Genomic DNA, 18,712 nt, shown 5'->3' on the forward strand with positions numbered 1-18,712 from the left:
TCTATTCCTGCTATTGACGAAGTCTCAATTTTCCTTTCCAAATCAAGTCAGAGATTTTTTTCCACATAAGTTTTTAATTTTTTATTTGGTTTATTTGGTAAAAATATCCATTCCAATATAATATCTTCCCTCTGCATTGATATTCCTGTAGGAGAATGCCTAGAAGATAAAATAACCAAAATACAAAATAACCAAAATCCAGCTTTGGATCAATACGATCCACGTGCCCTTCATGTACTTTCTTTTCTACCAAGGCCAATTCTTTCTCAGCTTCAGGTGATAATTATCTGGGACTATTTAAGTCCTTGTCACCTTCTAAGGTTTTGAACAAATTATTTAGTTCATCATTTTTTACCCCAACAATAGTTCTTAGATTAGAAATGTCTCCAAATAATCTTTGAAAGTCATTAAGAGTCTGTAGTCTATCTCTTTTAATTTGCACTTTTTGGGGTCTAATTTTTTGTAGCTCTATTTTATATCCTAAATAATTAATAGAATCTCCTCTTTGTATCTTTTCAGGAGCAATTTGTAATCCCCAGCAAGGCAAAATTTTCTTTACTTCTTCAAACACTCTTTCTAAAGTATTTGCATTTGAGTCAGCTAGTAAAATATCATCCATATAATGATAAATTATAGATTTAGGAAATTTTTTACATACCACTTCCAATGGCTGTTGTACGAAATATTGGCACAGAGTTGGGCTATTCAACATTCCCTGTGGGAGAACCCTCCACTGAAATCTTTTAACCGGTTGAGAATTATTATAAGTAGGCAGTGTGAAAGCAAATCTTTCTCTGTCTTTTTCTTGTAAGGGTATTGAAAAGAAACAGTCTTTAAATCAATAACTATGAGAGGCCATCCTTTTGGTAACAGAGTAGGCAAAGGAATTCCAGATTGTAGAGAGCCCATTGGCTGAATTACTTTGTTAATTGCTCTAAGGTCTGTTACCATTCTCCATTTACTATTTTTTTTAAATTTATTTATTATGTATACAGAAGCAGGTGCCAGATCTCATTACAGATGGTTGTAAGCCACCATGTGGGTGCTGGGAATTGAACTCAGGACCTCTGGAAGAACAGTTGGTGCTCTTAACCTCTGAGCCATTTCTCCAGCCCCATTTACCAGATTTGTTTTTAATAACAAATACTGGAGAATTCCAAGGGCTGGTTGATTCTTCAATATGCTGAGCATTTAACTGTTCTTCTACCAGCTTTTCTAAAGCCTGGAGTTTCCCTGTTGTTAAAGGCCATTGCTGAACCCATACAGGCTTTTCTGTTAACCATTTTAAAGGTAGAGCTGTTGGTGTTTTTGGAAGATTATCAGTTGTTGTGCCCTGTTCTTGTATAATATGGATGGCTGGTGAGCACTCATTAGAATAATATCTTCTAATATTTTTCTCAGAAACATGTGCTAGTTTATGATTTGTTTCTGAGATTGAAGGGATATTAATCTGAGTATTCTATTGTTGTAACAAATCTTGACCCCACAGGTTCATAGTTGTTAGCCATATATGGTTTTAATTTTCCTTTCTGTCCTTCTGGACCTATACATTCGAGCCATCTTGCCACTCTGTTTCACTTGAGATAATGTCCTAATCCCTAACAGTTGAATGTTTACCTCCTGAAGAGGCCAAGTTGGATGCCAAAATTCTGGTGCAATTATGGTCATGTTCGCATCTGTGTCTACCAGAGCAGACAACAAAACACCACTTATTTTTATTGTTAGTTTTGGTCTTTGTTCATTAATAGAAGTTTGCCAAAAAATTTTCTTTATGTTTTTTCCTGAATTTCATATTCTCTGTTTCATCATCCCAACCAACATGATTTATTCCAATAAGCATTTGGTTATTTAGTTGCTTTGAGTAGGGGTTTCCTCTACAACTGCAGGAGAGGTTTGAACTGGATTTACAGTGGGGGCCTGCCTGAGGCCCCTCAGGGAGTTTCCTGAAGCCTGAGGCAAAGGATTACCCTGTCTATCCCTTGTTGATCTACATTTGTTGGTCCAGTGTTTTACCTTACCACAACTTCTGCATACTCCAGAAGAAAGGGGGATTCTGTTGCCAGTGTTCCTTGAAGAAACATTATTTCTAGGAATGACCTGTTTAAAGTCCCTTTTCAAATGTCCTTGCTTTCCACATCCAAAACATCTAACATTTCTCAAACCTTTTGAAATTGCTTCTCCTACCCACATATCATCATGGTCATAAGCCTCAACATTAACTGTATCTCTAATCCAATCTTGCAAAGGTGCAGATCTTGCCTTTAATGGCCTGATTATTCTTTTGCATGCTGCACTTGCGTTTTCAAAGGCCAAAGATTCAATTATTACCTGACTAGCTTCTGAATCTGGGACCATTCTCTGTACTGCTGAAGTCAATCTTTGTAAGAAATCTGTGAAAGATTCTTTTGGACCCTGTATAACCTTTGTAAATGACTCAGTTTTTTTCCTGGTTCCTCAACTCTGTCCCATGCATTCAAGGCTGCTGTTTGACATAGAACTAGGCTTTGGACATCATATAAACACTGTGTTTGTACTGAAGCATATTGGCCTTCTCCAGTAAGCTGATCCTGGAAGACTTGTGTTCCTTTACCCCTCCATTGTTTCTCTCTCTCTCTCTCTATATATATATGTATATATATATATATATATATATATATATATATATATATATATATACATATATATATGTTTTTCGAGACAGGGTTTTTCTGTGTAGCTTTGCACCTTTCCTGGAACTCACTTGGTAGCCCAGGCTAGCCTCGAACTCACAGAGATCCGCCTGGCTCTGCCTCCTGAGTGCTGGGATTAAAGGCGTGTGCCACCACCGCTCGGCTTGTTTTTCTATATTTTTATCCTCATTATTGAACCACATTTTCCACTGGAGATTTTGTCTGGGTTCAAGAACAGCCTGTGCCAAATCCCACCAGTCGTTTGGTAAAATCCTATTACAAGTTGACCCGGTGTTTAACATTTGCTTTACATATGGGGAATTCATGCCATAAGATGCTACTGCCTTCTTAAATCTTCGTAAGTCTAGCATTTCAATTGGAATCCAAGTATTTTGTTCATTCTCTTCATCAGGTAGCTACTGTATGGCTACCGGATAAATTAAGGGTGATTGTGTGAAAACTGGCTTTCTTTCTGTAACCTTATGATCCAATTTTGAGAAAATTTCACTGTTAATTTCTTCTGTCTGAATTTGAAATTCTCTATGGCTCAGTGCTGCTCTTCCATAGGACCCAGGTTTGATTCCCAGCACCCGCATGGTGGCTTACAGCAGTCTATATCTCCAATTCTAGAAGATTTGAAATTTTCTTCTGGCCACTTCAGGTACCAGGCATAAAGTGAGAACCCATGGAAGTCTGGACAATAATTTATTAAGCGATAAAATGGGAATTACACATTTGTGAATACAGAATACAGAAGAGGCAATGCCACTGTCACCTCATGCAACAGGGAAGGATGGGGAAAGCTCCATACCAGCTCACTGAACCATGGTGTCAGGAAAACTTCCATGTCCCAGGGGGTGGGAAGGGAGAGGGAGAGAGGAGGAGAGAGAGAGAGAAAGCGCTCAACCCTCCTCCCCATTTCTTATCTGGTCACGTACCTAGACAAGACCATGCCCTAGTGTTAGTCACCCCAATACCATTAGCTGGACAGATAGAATTTTCACACTTCCTCTTTTTTATCTAATTAAGAAAGTTATGATCCTAATATAAAATTATATACAATAAGAACAATGATCAACAAAGACCTGAACATAAATCCAGTTACACTAAACTTAATAGAAAAGAAAGTAGGAAGCACTCTTGAACGCATTGGCACCAGAGACCATTTCCTAAATAAAACACCAACAGCACAGACCCTGAGCACAACAATTAATAAATGGGACCTCTCGAAATTGAGAAGCATCTGCAGGGGAAAAGACACAGTCAATAAGACAAAAAAACAGCCAACAGAATGGGAAAAGATCTTTACCAACCCCACATCTGACAGAGGATTGATCTCCACAATATATAAAGAACTCAAGAAACTAGACATCAAAATACTGAACAGTCCAGTTAAAAAATGGGCTAAAGAGCTAAACAGAGAATTCACAAAACAACTACAAATGGCTGAAAGACATTTAAAGAAATGCTCAACATCCTTAATCATCAGAGAAATGCAAATCAAAACGACTCTGAGATACCACCGTACACCTGTCAGAATGGCTACAATTAAAAACACCAATGACAGTCAATGTTGGAGAGGATGTGGAGCAAAGGGAACTCTCCTCCACTGTTGGTGGGAATGTAAACTTGTACAACCACTGTGGAAATCAGTATGGTGGTTTCTCAGAAAATTAGGAATCGAACTACCTCAAGACCCAGCCATCCCACTCTTGGGCATTTATCTAAGGAATGCTGATTCATACCATAAAGATACATGCTCAGCTATGTTCATAGCAGCACTATTTGTAATAGCCAGAACCTGGAAACAACCTAGATGCCCGTCAATGGAAGAATGGATGAAAAAAATGTGGTACATATACACAATGGAGTACTACTCAGCAGAGAAAAACAATGAAAGCATGAAATCTGCAGGCAAATGGATGGAACTAAAAAAAAAAAAATCATCCTGAGTGAGGTAACCCAAACCCAGAAAGACAGTCATGGTATGTACTCACGCATAGGTGGATTCTAGATATAAAATAAAGAACAATCAGACCACAACCTGCTGTGGGATGGTCTGTATGTCAAATTGCTCTGATTGGTCAATAAGTAAAACACTGATTGGCTAGTGGCCAGGCAGGAAGTTGGTGGGACAAGGAGAGAGGAGAATTCTGGGAAGCAGAAGGCTGAGGCAGAGAGACACTGCCAGCTGCTGCCATGACCAGCAGCATGTGAAGACACCGGTAAGTCACCAGCCATGTGGCAAGGTATAGATTTATGGAAATGGATTAATTTAAGCTATAAGAACAGTTAACAAGAAGCCTGCCATGGCCATACAGTTTGTAAGCAATATAAGTCTCTGTGTTTACTTGGTTGGGTCTGAGCAGCTGTGGGACTGGCGGGTGACAAAGATTTGTCCTGACTGTGGGCAAGGCAGGAAAACTCTAGCTACAACAACCCATAGAACCATGGAGGCTATATATATAGCGTGGAGGTCCCTAGGATGACTGTGGCTTATAATAAATTTCGGTTTTACTCAATTATTGAAAAAAATAGCCAAACAAATGGAAACACATGAACTATGAACCAAAGGCTGAGGGGCCCACAGCTGGATCAGGCCCTCTGAATAGGTGAGACAGTTGATTGGCTTGATCAGTTTGGGAGGCAACTAGGCAGTGGGACCAAGTCCTGTGCTCATTGCATGAGTTGGCTGTTTGAAACCTGGAGCTTATGCAGGGACACTTGGCTCAGTCTGGGAGGAAGGGACTGGACCTGCCTGGACTGAGTCTTCCAGGTTGATCACAGTCCTCGGGGGAGGATTTGCCCTGGAGGAGGTGGGAATGGGGGGTGGGCTGGAGGTAAGGGGAGGGGGTGGGAAGGGGGAGAATAGGGGACCCCGTGGCTGATATGTAGAATTGAATGGTATTGTTAAATAAAATAAAATAAAAAAATTAAAAATAAAGAACAATGATCAAGTATTGTCCAGAGGAAAATAGGTAGTAACATAAACAAAAGGGAACTACAGCCAACAAGAACAACATCAAGCAAGGAAGATATTCTAGATGTCCAGACCATAGATAATTGGCAAATTATAGAGATTACTCCAATAGTTGTCCTATCCTGAAGAGTCTAAGTCTTATACCTAATATGCCCCTACCTAAGATTTGAAAAGATTGTAACTGTAACTATCTAGTCTCCAACCTCATCGAAGACCTAAGAAGGTGAGTAATATTAGCTGAGTAAGAAGGAAGTACAAGCAAACAACTTCTGAAAAATGCAAGAAATGACAGAAACTGCTGGCTGCCTGGACAGCCACCCAATGTTTCCTTGCATCCAACTTTGTCTATATGCCTAGAATATCTGACAGACCATTTTTTGAAGCAGGAAAATTTGAAGGACTGTCCTACCTTGTCTTGGCAAGGTACAGCAGTCACTTTTCCTTGTGTCCTGCTTGTCCAGATTGAACAGTGTGCTTATTGCCAGCAGTCAAGGCAAGGGCAGTTTTTTTTTACCCAATATGCAAGTTTTACCAAGAAGAAAACAAATTCCATATGGAGTGTCTTCAGTGCCTGTCATCATCTTAGGAGTAGATCTGTGCTACCAGGAGCAGTCATGTTTCCCATCAACAGAATTCTAAGTTATTAAAACATTTAAATGCCACATTCTCTAGGTCTTTGAAGTGTTTGAAGATTACCTGTCTTTGTGGAATATATCTCCATGCATCTAGAAAAGCTAACTAACATGACTATAAATTTTACAAATATGGGTGACTATTAACCTGCAATTCTTATCAACCTATATAGACTAAAGCTTCACATTATGAAAATAAACAATATTTAAATAGATGTACAGTATAAGAACAGTGACCTCAAGGCTCTGACATATACAAAAGATCTTAATCAGAGGTAGAAATGTATAATGCAATAGGACAAAAATATCCTTAATTTGCATCGATACAAAAAATATCCTAAACAGAAGTAGAAACATATATACAGTCTGACAAAATAACTTCACATTTGTATCAATATACAAAAATATTTTAAACAGAAGTAGAAGCATACACTATAACAAAAATAATTTTGAATTTGTATCAATATACAAGAATCAATACCAATGCAAGTTATCTAAGACTGATAGCTTTTTTAGTTTATAAATAGATATAATAATCTACTTTATTATCCTATCATATCTATCCCCCTTTTTATGGATAAAGTACTTATACACATAAATATAAAAAATATCATACTTAAATGAAGAAAAATTAAAATATACTAGAAGATAATTTGGCCTGGTCTTTTAGAGAAAAAAAGGGGAGGGGGGACCACAAGGTCTTATGTAGCCCAAGCTGGACTCAAACTTGCTATTTAGCCAAGGATGACTTTCAGTTTCTGATCCTCCTGCCTCTGCTTTCAGAGTGTTGAGATTACAGGAATGTGCTACCAGGCCCAGTTGTATACTGTGCTGAGAACTGAATTCGTGGCTTTATGCATGCTAGGCAAACACTACCAACTGAGCTATATCCTCAACCTTCAGAAACATTTTAAAGAAAAGAATACCTCTGAAAAGATATCCTTAAGTGTTTTCTTACATTTCCATAGGAAAGCTTTAAAAAAGTACACCATGAGTCAAGAGCAATAGTGTTTATCACTCAAGATATAGAGGTAGAAGGATTATGAGTTAAAGGTCAATTTAGATACACACAGAGTTTAAAGTCAGCCTTGGTCACATGAATCCTTGAATCAGAAACAAAGATCACATAGGAGACAGCAAAAGCAGACCAAACATTTGTAAAGGGTTTACAAACTTACTTGAATAAATAGGTGTTATCCATACTTCAGGGTGGAATGACTATTTTTATGAAGATGCAAATTTGCCAGACTAGTGTCCCATGTCCTTAATCCCAGCACCTGGGAGGCAGATCTTTGAGTTTGAAGCCAGCTTGGTATTGAGTTCCAAGAGAGCCAGGGCTACACAGAGAAATCTTGCCTTGAATAAAAGGAGAAAACAAAACCAAAAAAGCACCATCACCACTTTCACCAACAAAAGAAAGAAGTAAATTCTTTCTATATTAATAAATATAGTCAATGCAATCTAATAAAATTCTACCTGGGATATGTTTCAGAACATGTTTACAGATGTTCCTTTCCTGCACAGGGATAGAGACAGCCTTGTGCATCCAGGGAAGCATTCCATCATTGAGCTGTGTTCCAAACCTACAAAACTTATTCTGTTAAGAAGAATTAAAGCTCATTAAGAGATACGTCCAATTTAAAATAAAAAAGGCATGGTGAGATGTTTCAGTGGGTAGGAATGCTTACACCAAGCCTGATGTTCTGAGTTCAATCCCCAGAAACCACATTGATATGTAGGAGATATGTAGTCAGATTTTCTTTTGTGGGACCACCAGGTCCAAATAATGACATGGAGACTTATTAATTTTGAAAGCTTGGCCCTTAGCTTAGGCTTGTTCCCCACTAGCTCTTATAACTTCAATTAACCTGATTTTATTAATCTATGTTCTGTCATGTGGCTTTTACCTCTCTCGCATTCTGTACGTGAGACATGTACATGGAGCATGTTTCCCTGGCGTCTCTCACACACCTAGATTCATCTCCAGTTCCTCTGTCTCCCTGGAAGACCTGCCTATTCTCTCTTGCCTAGCTATTGGCCATTCAGCTCTTTATTAAGCCAATCAGAAGGTGCCTTTTACACAGTGTGATCAAATATCCCACAACAGAGATAACCTACTTTTGCAAGTTGTCCTCTCACCTCCACACTCAAGCCAAGGGACTCGTGCATACATGCACACATACCAATAAGTAAGCAAATAAAATGAAGGAAACCCAACCTGCCAGTTGCTAAAACCTATTACAAAAGCATAGTTATAAAAATAATTAAAAAACTTTGCTATTGAACAAGAATAGGATAGGAGACCTGTGGATTTCAGATCGAGGAGGGCACAGAACCTGAAAACTTAACATCTGGTGCAGTCAGTCCACATGTTATTAGGAATGGATAAATGGGTTGGAGGAAGGTGTTCAGAAAACTAACAATGTGGAAAAAAAAAAAGAACAAAATGCAGTCAGGTGTGGAATCCCAGCACTACGGAGGTGGAGGCAGGAGAGTGAGGAGATCATGGCCAGCCTCAGTTACACAGCAAGTTGGAGGCCACTGTGACCTTTATAAGAAGTTGGCTCAAAAACAAACAAACAAACAAACAAACAAACAAATCAGCCAGGCAATGGTGACATATGCCTTTAATCCCAGCATTTAGGAGGCAGAGGCAGGAGGATCTCTATGAGTTCAAGGCCAGTTTGGTCTATAGAGTGAGTTCCAGGACAGCCAGGGCTATGGAGAGAAACCCTCTCTCAAAAACCCAACCAAACAAGCGAACAACCAAATAAACAAAAGAAATAAAAATAAAAAACAATTCTTGTCTGTTCCAAATACAGGGCAGAATCTCCCTTTACATCTCAAACACTGAAGGCTACAAAGTCAACTAAGAGCACGGCTATTATTCTGAAGATTTCTTTTTTAAAATTAAACTTTAAAGCATTACATTGTATGATGTTTTATGAGTGCATGCATGCTGAGGAAAGGTGTGCATCTGGAGGTCATAGGACAACTTTGTGGAGTCCAGTTTTCTGTTTCCACCTGTAAGCGCCTTTACCATTTGAGCCATTTTTTTTTAAAAGATTTGCTTATTTATTACCTATACAGTGTTCTGCATGCATGTATGCCTACACACCAAAAGAAGGAACCACACCAGAAGATAGTTCTGAGTCACCATGTGGCTGCTGGGAGTTGAACTCAGGACCTCTGGAAAACCAGCCAGTGCTCTTAACCTCTGAGCCATCTCTCCAGCCCCAGCCATCTGAGCCATCTTGCAGACCCCAAATTTGCCATTTCTTTGTGGTGACAATACCTTAACTCTTCTAGTTATTTTGAAATGTACAAAATACTATTCTTTTTTTAAAAGACAGATTATCTTATTTTCTGTATATAAATGTTTTGTCCACATGTATGTCTAGACATCACATGAGTACAGTGCTCGCAGAGGTGAGAAGAGGGTGTCAGATCCCCTGAAGCTGGAGCTGTAGCCAGTTCCTAGCCACCATTTGAGTACTAGGAACTGAAACCGGGAACTCTGCAAGAACCACGAGAGCTCCTAGCCACTGAGCCATCTCTTCAGTCCCCAACGCTTTATTCTTCATTGTAGCTGTGCCCGTGTGAAGAACACTGGAGCCATTCCTCCTAACCAACTGCAATTCTGAGCCCGCTCTTCAGCCACTCAACTCCCTCCCAGACTGATAAAAATGAAGGGGGCTGGAGAGATGGCTCAGTGGTTAAGAGCACTGACTGCTCTTCCAGTTTCAATTGCCAGCACCCACATGGAAGCTCACAACTGTCTATAGCTCCAGTTCCAGGGGACCTGACACCCATAGCAAAACACCAATACACATAAAAAAATAAAAGTAAATAAATTTTAAAAAGATGAAAATATAAAGTTCACAGAAAATGATGTAAGAGACATTTTTGGTGCACTGGCAGTAAGAATTATTATTATTATTATTATTATTATTATTATTATTACTATTGTTTTTTCAAGACAGGGTTTCTCTGTGTAGCCTTGGCTGTCCTGGAACTCAGTCTGTAGTCCAGGCTGGCCTCGAACTCAGAGATCTGCCTGTCTCTGCTTTCCAGAGTACTGAGACTAAAAGGGTGCACCACCACTGCCCAGCTAAGAATTCTTAAAGCTCCAAAAACATGAACTGTAAAACTGAATGAAAGAGGGTAAGAAGAGGAAACCATTAAGAGTTTGAGCTTTACTCAGCATGTGTTATCCCACAGCCTTTGGAAGCCTGACATTCTGAGTTTTACCTCTATGCCTCATGTGGTGGAAGGAGAGAAAAGACTGCTGTAAGTTCTCTTGGGTTGAAGAGATGGCTCAGGGGTTAAGAGCGCTGGCTGCTCTTCCAGAAGTCCTGAGTTCAATTCCCAACAACCACATGTGGCTCACAACCATCAATAATGAGATCTGGTGCCCTCTTCTGCATGAAGGATTACATGAGGGCAAAACACTGTATACACAAATCTTTAAAAAAAAAAAAAAGATATTCTCTGACCTTCACATGCATGCCCTAGTATCCACACACCAAACCACAGCTCTGATCCTTCCAAAATCAATAAAATAAATGTATTTAAAAAGGAGTCTCCTTTGTCATACTTGAAAATGTATTAGCCCTGGAGAATTAGCTGAGTAGTAGAAGACTGGTCCAGTGTGGTTGCCAACACTCAACAAGGGAAAAAGAAACAAAAACAAACAAAAATCCATGCTCGATAAAGTAGTTGGTCCCACTGGGCGGTGGTGGCACACGCCTTTAATCCCAGCACTCGGGAGGCAGAGGCAGGTGGATCTTTGTGAGTTCGAGGCCAGCCTGGGCTACCAAGTGAGTTCCAGGAAAGGCGCAAAGCTACACAGAGAAACCCTGTCTTGAAAAACCAAAAAAAAAAAGTAGTTGGTCCTATGTCTTTTTCTTTTCCTCCTCCTCCTCCTCCTCCTCCTCCTCCTCCTCCTCCTCCTCCTCCTCCTCCTCCTCCTCCTCTCTGTTGTTGTTGTTGGGGTCTTGCTTTTCAGGAAACAATTTGGTTTTTCTTAAAAAGGCTGCATATATATTTTTTTAAGTACTAGGGACTGAACCCATGCCTTCAAGCAAGAACTCTACCACTGAGTTAATCTCCTCTCATTAAATGTTTTTAAAGATTTGTTTATTTGATGTGTATGTGTGTTTACCTGCGTGAGTTTATGTATGGCATGTACATACAGGGGCCAGCAGAAGCCAGAGGAGGAAACTGGATTCCCTGGAACTGGAGTTACAGGCAGTTATGAGGTACCAGGAGGATTCTGGGAACCAAACACCAGTCCTCTGCAAGGGCAGTGAATATTTTTACCCACTGAGCCTTCTGTGGTGATATTTTATTTGTATGTTAATAAATGAAGTTTGCCTGGAGAACAGAGGTCATAGCAGCCATAAAACAGATGTCAGGTGGTGGTAGCACATGCCCTTAATCCGATCACATGGCAGGCAGAGTCTCTGTGTGGTCAAGGACACAGCAAAGCGTGGTAACACACCTTTAATCCCAGTACCAACCATAGAGACCTGGAGGTCTGTACAGACAGGCAGTGACGGGGAAGTGAAGTGAAGTAGAGCCAATGAGAAGGCAAAACAGGAAGGTAATAAAAGTGCAGGTTAGACAGGAAGAAGCTCTCTCTCTTGGGAAGCTACAGCATGGTGGTAAGTTAAGGCTAGTCAGTGACTCTTTGCCATTTCTCTGATCTCTTCAGCTATTACCCCTGTATTTGTCTCTGTGTTTCCTATTTAATTAGACTGTTTAGAAATTCATCTACAGCCTTCTCTCCAGCCCCTAATTTTTTTCTTCTAAAAATTCATTTTTATTTATGTATATATGTGAGGAGGCTGTGTACATGCCCACTGAGGCTAGAAGATGGTATTGGATCCCCCAGTGATGGAGTTACAGACAGTTGTGAAACCTGAGTTCTGGGACCCAAACTCTCAGGTCCCCTAGAAGAACAGGAAACTGGATTCCCTGGAACTGGAGTTACAGGCATTCCTAAGCACAGAGTCAGCTCTTGAGCCTTGACTTTCTGATTTTTTTTTTTTTTTTTTTGGTTTTTAGAGACAGGGTTTCTCTGTGTAGCTTTGCGCCTTTCCTGGAACTCACTTGGTAGCCCAGGCTGGCCTTGAACTCACAGAGATCCGCCTGCCTCTGCCTCCCGAGTGCTGGGATTCAAGGCGTGCGCCACCACCGCATGGCTAGACTTTCTGATTTTTGAGACATGGTCTTATGTAGGCATCAAACATCAGTTTATAGTTCTGTTTTTACCTTGCAAGTGTTGGAATTACAGGCAGTTTGACCTCATATAGTTTATGGGATGCTAGATTTGGGTTTCATGGTTTCATGCATGCTAGTCAAGCATTCTGCCAGTGAAACTCTATCTCTGGTTGCCGTGTCTTTTCTCATGGACTGACTGATTATGTTTCTGTGTAACACATCACATGTGCAGAGGCCAGAGGATAACTTGCAGGAAATCAAATTCAGGTTACCTGGCTTGGCAGTAAGCATTATCCACTGAACCACTTCAATGGTGCCCCCGGCCTCTTTTTTTGTGCAAAGTCTAGTAGCCCTATGTCCCAATGCAGCCTGGGACTCACCACCCTTCTGTCTCTGCCTCCTGGGATTACAATCTCATTTTGACAATCCTTCTTAAATCTCTTGTGCTTGTGGGGTGTGGCGGCTCATGCCTTTAGTCTCAGCCCTCAGGAGACAGTTGCAGATGATTTGTGAGTTTGAGGTCAACCTGGTCTACATAGCATGTAAATAAGACCTTGTCTCAAAAAACACAACAAAACACAAAACTCTTGTGCCTGAATCTTGTGACTTCCTAGATCAGTGGTTTTCAACTTTCCTAACCCTTTAATACAGTTCCTCATGTTGTCATGACCCCACAAACATAAAAATTAAAGTTATTTTCACTGCTACTTTATAACTGTAATTGTGCTACTGCTGTGAATCGTAATGTAAATATCTGTGTTTTCTGATTGTCTTAGGCGACCCTGTGAAAGGTGAAGAATGCTGTCCTAGATTTTCTTTTCTTTTCTCTTGGGACAAATGTCTTTTATTGTTAATTTTCAGGAATTATTTGTATATTTCAGATGTGTGTGTTGATTGTAGACATTTCTCAATCTTTCAACTGAATTCTCACTTGGTCCATGGTTTATTACTGGCAGTAATTCTTCTTCTTCTTCTTCTTTTTTTTTTTTTTTTTTTGGTTTTTTTCGAGTCAAGGTTTCTTTGTGTAGCTTTGCGCCTTTCCTGGAACTCACTTGGTAGACCAGGCTGGCCTCGAACTCACAGAGATCCACCTGCCTCTGCCTCCCGAGTGCTGGGATTAAAGGTGTGAGCCACCACCGCCTGGCGTAATTCTTCATTTTTATGTGTACCTATCCTTTCCTCCTTCCCCCCTTCCTCCTCAGAATGTCAGGCTTCCAAAGGCTTTGGGCTAACACACACTTGGTTAAAGCTCAACTTTTTAAAAAATGTTTTATTGGTATTTTGAGACAGGGTTTCTCTCTGTAACCCTGATTGTCCTGGAACACGCTTTGTAGAACAGGTTGTCCTTGGACTCAGAAATCCTCTTGCCTCTGCCTCCCAAGCACTGGGCTTAAAGGCATGTGCCACCACTGCCCAGCAAAGCTCAAACTCTTAACAGTTTCAAAACATTGAAAACATGGCTTCCACCCCAGCTTCAGCCTCTCCGGAAGGCTCCCTGGTCACTACATTGGACATTCTGAAGGCGCCTGGCACGGTCACTCTCCGTGGCCCTCTAAGAAGTCCTAACTGCCCTGAGCGAGCTTCCCTCCTGGCACAGCAGAGCTGTTCCTGAAGAGCTGACACCCTCACACACTGTGCAGTCATGGCCTCCTTTTCTCTCTGCTTGAGTTTTGCCCAGTTTAGATTAACATAGGACCGCATATTGGATGATCTCTTGAACCCACCAGTTTGGTGCCAGCCTGGACAATAAAACAAGACTCCATCACAAACTAATCAACTTCAAAATGGAAATAAGGATGTACCTGCATGGTGACATGCTCCTATGGTGATATTTTATTTGTACTGAAATGTGATTTTATTTGTATGTTAATAAAGTTGCTTGGGGGGTCAGAGCTAATAGCAAGCCATAGCAGAGCTGGGTGTTCGTGGTACATGCCTTTAATCCCAGCACTTGGTAGAAGAGCTAGGTAGATCTCTGTGTGGTCAAGGATACAGCCAGCATTGGAGACACACGTCTTTAATCTCAATACCATAGAAGACCTGGAGGGCTGTACATACAGGTAGTGACGAGGCAGTCATGTGTTTGAGTTTACAACCAATGAGAAGGCAGAACAGAAAGACTATATAAAGACAAACACACAGGAAGTAGGTCCCTTTGGGAGAGGTATCTTGGCTGAAGAGGCTAGCTGCAGCAGGCGGTAAGGCTCTTAGCTCTGATTTCTTGGCTTTCTTCTTTGCATTGGTTCTGTGTTTCTTATTTAATAAGACGGTTGGTTACATCTACATGCTCCTATAATCCCAGCACACAGGAGGGGTAGAGAAAATAAGCTTGAGGCTAGCCTAGGCTACATAAAGATGTTCTTCCTCAGAAAAAAATGGTAATTTTGAGGAAGTGTCTCACTATGTTGCCCAGGCTGCCTTTGCACTGAGTCTTTGCAGCTCCTTTCATTGGGAGGTGGGGCTGTTCTCCACCTGGTGGACCTGATCTGAGAGGAGAACTTACTTGCTCTGGACTGAGGCGTGTTGTAAAAATGCTAATTCTGAAGCTAAGTGTGGAGAGATCCTAAGTGTCCTGCCTCTTCTCTCTTGGAGCCCTGTATTCCTTGCTAGAAAACGCAGACTGCCATCAAGGAAGAAAGGAAGGGGACAAATGAAAGATCCAACTGGCCCAGCAAGGACGCAAAGTTGCTTTTCTATCTGTTTTTTTTCTTCTTTTATTTTCCTAGTCTTGGATGTACAGCTCAAGAACTTGTGCATGCTAAGCAAGCCCTCTAGCACTGAGATACACCCAAAACCCTTATTTGAGAGAAGGTATTGTTATATAGCCCAGCCTGGCCTGAAACTCACCCACCTGGCACAGTCACCCAAGTTTGAGTTTACAGGTGCCCAATTTAAAGCCAGTGACTTAAAATGGTGTGATAATTAGAAAGAGATATTATCCAACAGTTGACATTAATATAGTGGTTTGAATGAGATGTCTGGCATATCTCAGACATTTTAATGCTTGGTCCCCAGTTGGTGGTCATGTGGTTCAAGATGTTAACCCTCAGTTTCTGCTCCAGCCTCCATGTCTGGTGCCTGCTGTCATGTTTTTCTGCCTTAATGGACTCATAGCCCTTTGTAACTGTAAGCCAAATAAACCCTTCCTTTCATAAGTTGCCTTGGTCATGATTTTTTTTTTATTACAGCAATAAAAACACTTAACCATACAAACGGGGTGACTTTCTTGGACTGCTGTGTGGTGGAGTAGAAAATGTTTGCTGAGCTTCTTGGTATTCTGGAAGTATGGTTCTATGGCCTCATCCTGATGACCTTTACAGAAGAGGAAACTGAAGCATCAGAGGGAACTCTCCACCCCAAAGACACCCACCAGACCCACGTCTGAAGACTTCATCTGTCTGAAGCCACATCCCCTTTCCACACAGGGCTGGGGATTGGCTCAGTGCATAAAGCTCTTGCTGTACAAATTTAGGAATGAAGTCTAGATTCCCAACACCTACATAAATGCTAAGCTAGAATGGTAGTCTCCCCCTCTTCTGCTTCCTCCTTCTTCGATAATCCCATGTAAGACAGAAACAGAATTTCCACAGCAAGATAGCTAATAAGTTTAGCTGAATCTGTGAGCTCTGGGCTCACTTGAAATCCTACTTCACCATACAAGGTGGAGGGCAATGGAAGAAGAAGACACTTGACATCAAATCTAGGCTTCCACAACCTGTACACCCCCCCACACACACACACACAGAGAGAGAGAGAGAGAGAGAGAGAGAGAGAGAGAGAGAGAGAGAGAGAGAGAGAGAGAGAGCAAATAGAAAGGATTGTTGGGGAGATACCTACATCCCCAACCTCTTGATTTTTTAGACAGGGTCTCACTATGTAACCATAGTTGTCCTCAAGCTCATGATCCTCTCTCTTGAGACTCATGAGTGCTGAAGATTCCAGGCCTGCACCACCACACCTGGCCTCCCCAACATTCTCTCCATTGCAGGGAGAATTTCTGCCCCGCCTGCAGGGCTACAATGGGTTCTCAACCACCCCAAGGAGGGAATGTAGGGACAGGAGATACAAAGGAAAACACACCAAGTCTAGATTCTGATCAAGGTGCCCTTTATTTCTCTTCCAGAAAGGTTTATATAGTTTCTGCAGGGTGGGGGGAGCAAGAAGCTGTCATCTGCATAAGGTGGGGCAAGCTAACAGGATGTTTGTATAGGATGTTTACAGGGTGAGAGGGTCAAGGACTCTGACTCAATGTCCTGTTGCTAGGCAACCTGACTGTAAGCTGATCTAGTTCCCTGTCTTATTGGGGGTCTGTATTTTTCCACTAACTAGAGATTCTGTCCTTGTCCCTGACAAATTTCTTTCTCAGTCCTCTCACTCTAGTGCCCTCTTCATGGTACTTGTCCTCACTTGGGAGCCTGACCATGGGAAACTGAGGAGGTAGCTCATGCTTCTTTCCCTCCTCTTCATGTCTCCCAGTCCAGCTAGACCAACTTCTGGACTTAGAAGGTTTTGAAGGCCTCAGCATCTTGGGAGTGCATGATCCCTAGATCCTCCTCTTTCCTCACTGGGGCAGATCCACCTGTCAGAGAAGAGCCAGCAGATGGTGAAAGTCAGCAGGAAGGAAGAGGAAAGAGAGGTGCAGTCACTTGCTTAAACCACACAGAGATGTAACTAAACATGACAACACAGGTGAAAGTAATATATTTCAGATGCCCTTTAAATATTTAGGAGTAAAAAAGACCTTTGTAGCCATGAGGAAGTGTGGTGATATATTGTGTACCCTAATAAACTTGCCTGAGGATCAGAGGACAGAACTAGGTGGTAGATTAGACATAGAGGCCAGACAGTGGTGACACATACCCTTAATCCTATCACTGGGAGGGGGCAGAGATCCATCTGGATCTCTGTGAGTTCAAGGCTACATTGAAAACAGAGCCAGGCAGTGGTGGCACACACCTTTAATCCCAGTGCTGAGAAGCACACACACCTTTAATTCCAGGAAGTGATGGGGGGGGGGAGTATATAAGGAACTATATGAGGAAACAGGAACTAAGGCAGTTCAGCTGAGACCCTTTTGGGTGAAGACTCAGAGGATTTCAGTCAGAGGATTCGTGGAGTTGGTGAGGTAGTACGTGGTAGCTGTGTCTTGCTCTGCTTCTCTGATCTTTCAGCTTTCACCCCAATATCTGGCTCTGGGTTCTTTATTATAAGACCATCTAAGATTCAAACAACAAGAAAGATCGTAGTTTCAAGAACAGCCTGGACTACGTACAAAGCAAAACTTCATTAAACACCAACAACAAAAGTAAGCCCAGTGTAGTGGCACACTCCTTTAATCTCAGCACTCAGGAAGCAGAAGAAGGTGGATCTCTGTGAGTTTGAGGCCAGCCTGGTCTATATAGTGAGTTCCTGGACAGACAGTGCTACATAAAATGAGACCTTGTCTTAAAGCAAACCCAAACCAACCAACCAGCCAACCAAGCAACCAACCAACCAACCAACCAAGAAAAACCCATTTGAGAGCATGTTGAGAGCAACACCAGCTTAGGCATGTGCTATGTTCCTAATTTGGGTTGCAAAGGACCTAGAGAACTGTTCTGGAAGGTAGAAGAACAAGAGAATCTTTTTTAAATGAGAGGATGAATAATATTGTGGACCAAGAATGCATGTGACTCACTGATTCTTGTTTTTAAATATGTAATTTATTCTTATTTTCTGTACATTTGTGTTTTGCATGTATGTCTGTGTGAGGATGTCAGAAGCCCTGCAACTGGAGTTACAGACAGGTGTGAGCTGCCATGTGAGTGCTGGGAATTGAACCATGGTCATCTGGAAGAGCAGCCAGTGCTCTTCACTGCTGAGCCATCTCTCCAGCCCCTCACTGGTTCTTTTATCCTTCCTTCCCCCCTCAGTCTTTTCCTCTTCTTTTCTCTCTCTCTTCTCTTAACTCCTCCCCCCCAGCAATTACTTATATTGTTCTATTATTAAATAAAACTCAAATTCAGATATTGGGGTAAAAACCTGATAGATCCCAAGAGTGACTGAGGAATGATCTTGCCTCTCCACACTTCCTAGATGGAAAAGACCAAACATCTTTCTAAGCCCCTCCCTACTACCCCTCAGATGACAAAACTTAGTTGGAATACCACTAACCATTCCAGGCCATGGAAAGAATGGATGTCCCTTGAGATGTGGGGCTACAATGT

This window comes from Peromyscus maniculatus, chromosome 22 (genome assembly GCF_049852395.1).
Source record: "Peromyscus maniculatus bairdii isolate BWxNUB_F1_BW_parent chromosome 22, HU_Pman_BW_mat_3.1, whole genome shotgun sequence".
NCBI classification, from domain to species: Eukaryota; Metazoa; Chordata; class Mammalia; order Rodentia; family Cricetidae; genus Peromyscus; species Peromyscus maniculatus.